Source organism: Triticum dicoccoides, chromosome 7B (genome assembly GCF_002162155.2).
Source record: "Triticum dicoccoides isolate Atlit2015 ecotype Zavitan chromosome 7B, WEW_v2.0, whole genome shotgun sequence".
In the NCBI taxonomy this organism is placed as follows: Eukaryota; Viridiplantae; Streptophyta; class Magnoliopsida; order Poales; family Poaceae; genus Triticum; species Triticum dicoccoides.
The window spans coordinates 684,259,354-684,264,202 of record NC_041393.1 but is presented as its reverse complement, the minus strand read 5'-3'; positions in this window follow the sequence as shown (position 1 = coordinate 684,264,202).

Genomic DNA, 4,849 nt, shown 5'->3' with positions numbered 1-4,849 from the left:
GTTTCGTAACACTAGAAGAAGTAAAAAAATTTAATTATTGTTTTACAGATATGCTGAAATATGAAGTAGATATGGAAGACAAAGAAATGCAACAGGAAGAATGTTGCGTACTAGAAGAGTTTCCGCCAACTCCCGGGCCAAAAGAACATATTATGCATGCGACAACCACACAAGAGCATGAAGTTATTGATATATCCAGTAAACGCAAAGATATTATGAATGTCAGCAGCCATGCTGTCGCCCAACAATCTTGCACAGACCACGAACAAAATGATCCACCAATAGAACCAGATCAACCACCACCAGACGACAAGATACCACACCATGCCGAAGAGGAAACAGACGAGCAAAATATCAACAGCGATATCACGACCACAGAGCAACTGGAACAAATAGGCACTGATTTAAAAGAGGATGACAGAAGTAACGATGTACCAAATACACAACAACAGGTTTACGAGCAGAAGAAACAGCCTATTCTTCTTCAAGAAGAAACAGGATCGACAAGCAATCAGCAAGGCACCTCCAGCACCATCTCTTTAGACTTCCTAAAACCAAAAACAATGGAAAAGCAAGAAGAAGTTGATGAATTTCTTTCAAGCCTTAACCCGCTACAACTAGACGAATACAAGAACATGTAAAGATGGGTTCTAACTTCGATTTAATCAAAACATGGCTGACCGAGCATGAAAGCTATGAATTCAACAAAAATCCCAAGCCGTATCTGGCAATCTTGCAGCAAGAGTCAGGAGAACATTCAATGCCTCAATCATCTAAGAACAGATCAGACAAGAAAATCTCGGTCAAGAAAAGGCCGATAAAAAAGCCTTCAAGAAGGCTCCTTGGAGAAATCATGATTCCTGCTTTTGTCCCAAGAGATTTCAAATTTATGAACAAAGCCAGAGCACTCCATGAATACCTATTCAACAAAGAAGGACGGGACGAATGCGGAGAGTAAGTACTTTCTCTTGCATAAACAAAAAAACAAAGAAATGTTGCCCCTTTTTAAACCAACCTAACTAATGTATAAACTTTTTCTGCTTGCAGTATAAACATATATATTAGCTCGAAGCGACCCGATTGGATTACAGGAAAACAAGCAATGGAACAACTATGGAAAGGAGATCATGGACAGATGGAGGGCTCCATCGCAAACGCATTGTTCGACGAATGGACAGTGCAACAACAATACAACACGACCGATAAAGCCATACTTCCCACAGAATTTGCAAACGTATGAAGGCCAATTTGACAAAAACACTTGCATCAATTCAGTGATTACAATGATTGAACTAAAAAGTAGAAAACGTTTTGGTCGCAGATCGTGCTCGGTGTTAAAATTGGAGAAAAAGGAGGACTAGCAGAATTCAAAGAGGAAGAAGCATTGGAATAGTTTGCATCCCTTGTAACAGGGAAGGAACTTTTAAAGAAAAAGCTGGTAAGTTCATAGAAATATAGAAACATAATTCATTCTCCCTACAGATTGCACATTCACATGTCATTTAATTCTCCTGACAAGAATGGACTTTAACTCACTCTGTCTCCAAACACTGCAGATTATGATACCTCACAACACAGATAAACACTACACATTGTACGTGCTCAACAAGTACACGAACTCCATCGACATACTTGACTCACTGAATTACAGACACAGAGACGGAAAAAGTACATGGAAAATACGCCATAAGGATCACGAAGAACTAGTACGTCAATTCAACACTGATTTCTAATTGGTTTTCCAATTCCTGCATTCCCTTTATTAATGGCAAAACCCAACAATAACACGGATTAAAAGGATGCACACACTCATGAAGAAGCATTACGGTGAAGCGGAGCTACGAGCCAACAACGAACCGAACTGGTCGAGGATAGCAGAAACACCTAAAAGAGTTTGCATTCCAAAACATCAGGGTAGCCAATGCGGACACTTCATGGTTCAATTTACAAAATACTGGAATGGCATTGATCTCATAAAAGATGATGAGTATTTCAATGTAAGTGAATAGTACAAGAGCAAAAAAATTAATTTTTACAAGCAGCACTACTTGAATACTTCAATTATCTCATGAAAGAAAAAAAAAGAATATCCGATGACCTCCATGCAGCAAAGCAACGTAGATGCCGAGTGGAAACCAGAGTTCCTTTTTACAACCATATTTGGTGAAACAAACCTAGTAAACTGGGAGCAACTACCCGGAAGAATCAAAGAATTCAAACCAGAAACTTCAAAGTTCTTTTCCACCAACAAAGGTAAGAAAATCATTTCTACTTATCTTTTTTTGTAATAACCTACCCATCCCACGGTTCACCAATGTCTTTCATATCACAAGACCTTACATATTACATATCTGCTTCCGCTAACACAAACAGATGAAACAAAAAGGGAAAAAAGACAAAGCACCAGTCCATATCTCATTGCTTACATAACACAAAGGAGGTGTCCGACCTCTTCCATCTAGTCATGAGGGACAGCTGGCAGGAGGAATACAAGAAGTGAGTTGTTTTCTATTGCACCTCAAAATAGTTGCACAGAGGCCAAAAGTAATGCAAGAATTTGTTTCTCACTAACCGTGACCTCCAAAATTATTTTATCTCCCTGTCGCAGCAAAACTATATTTAGGCGCATCCACAGGGACAGTGAAAGCACGCAACTTACTGGAGCCCAACTCAAGGCAGTATTTGGTCCAAGACCAGCACAGACAAACATACCACATCATATGGAAAAAAGGGTCCTCGATGACATAGCAGAAATTTGGGACAACAGACAATATTCAAAACAGAGTGACAGAGTAATATTAGGCCCAAACTTTGGAGAGGTAAACTTTTAAAAAGCAAAGTCTTGTGTTATATTGTTTCTTTTTATATTTTTACACAACTCTTTTTTCTAACAGTTTTTTTCATCACAAATATTGTTTGCAGCATATATTGCGTTTAAACGAACACAAAACTAGTATTAATAAATTTAAAAATGAATTGCAAAAATCAAAGAATCAGTTGGTTCCCATGTATCTCAAGGAAAATCAACGGAAAAAGCTCTCAACAGCAAACATGGTAACAACCCTTTCTTCCATGACAAAATCAGAAAATATGCGTTCTATCAAATTACTTTATATTAAACTGTCATCTAAGCAACAAGTATTTTGTACGTAGATATTCATTCCAATGGAGAAGCTTGACCGCTATGTACTATATGTCCTGGACAAATACAAACACAAAGTTCACATTATTGATCCTCGAGAAACGACTCACGAGGAATTTGAGAAAGAAAAGATAGACATCGACGAATTGGAAGAAGAAGAAGCATGTCGAGTTCTTCAGGAAAATGAAGATGCTAAAGAAGAAAGAGAAAGACAGTTTCACGAATATCATGTTCATAAGTTGGCAATCGTAAGCATTTATACATAACAATTTTTTCAGTTTTACAAGTTGCAATATTAAAACAATTAATTACAAAATGCAATATTCCCATGTACCTAGGTTTAAAGAAGTCTTCAACATCATACTAGGACAAACACTGAATCCCAAGGGTACAAGATGGCAGACTCATACCATGCAAGATGTTCTAGTGGTACAAAAGGGAGAATCAACATTTGCTGTTTTAAAGCTTGCATTCCTCTATAATGGTGAAAAGTTTGTCGAAGACCTGGAAGATTTGACAGTAAGTTTATATATATTTACTTATAAACAGCTTATATGCACAAACTCTAATAATATACTTCTCTTCTCGGCAAAATTTCACAGGATGAGGTCGAAGACTAGAGGGCAGAGGCAATGTACATTCTCTTAAATAGCGAGATGAATCAAGTCAAAGCTAGTGAAATGGGTGACGAGATTAGCAAGATCTTAAGCAAAAATGAAGAGTAAAACTACTGATTTAGCCCAAGAGGCTAATTCTATCTAGACATGAGAAAATGGTTTGTCAATAACTCACATTTATATGCAATGTAGTTAGAAATTGCGTGTTCATGTTGAAAAGAGAACTATTTCGACAACAGTGCCTCTTACATCATAAGAGAGTGCCATTAAACTATAAACAACAATGCCTCTTCTTATTTGTACTACAGTAGTGACTCCCAAAACGAACCATTACGCGTGACTCTAGAAAGCACCGTCCCGTGCCTCCAGAGACGACATGGCCTTGTGCCACCAAACCCTAAGTCACCATGCCTCCAGGCAATATCCATACACACACATACCCTTACGCGTGACTCTGGAAAGCACCGTCCCGTGCCTCCAGAGGCGACATGGCCTTGTGCTACCAAACCCTGGGTCACCATGCCTCCGGGCAATATCCACACACACACATACCCTTACCCGTGACTCTGGAAAGCACCATCCCGTGCCTCCAGAGGTGACATGGCCTTGTGCCACCAAACCCTGGGTCACCATGCCTCCGGGCAATATCCACACACACACATATCAAGAGCGCCTCAACCGTGGCCTCCTACGCACACGTGACTTCACATGCTTCAAACCCGTCTCCAGAGGTAACATACCAATGCCTTCGTAGTATGCACACATATGCATGCATGCACAAACCTATATATCGTCAACAAAGCATAGCTCTTAAGTAGACGTGACTGCACATTCTTCAAACCTGTGCGTTCCGAAACAAAGCAGCTTGCCTTCTGCACGACCTGCTAGGAGGTTCCCTCGCACCGGAGGCACCGTGTCACACCGCAACGGATAACGCGCCGCACGAAACAGCACGCTGCACAACCAACACACACTTCAACCTATGCCCCCCCCCCTTCAAGATGTTTATGAAAATTAAATGAGCCGAAGGCGAGCAGGAGGTTCCCTCGCGCCGGAGGCGGCATGTCAGACCGCGACAGACAACGCGCCG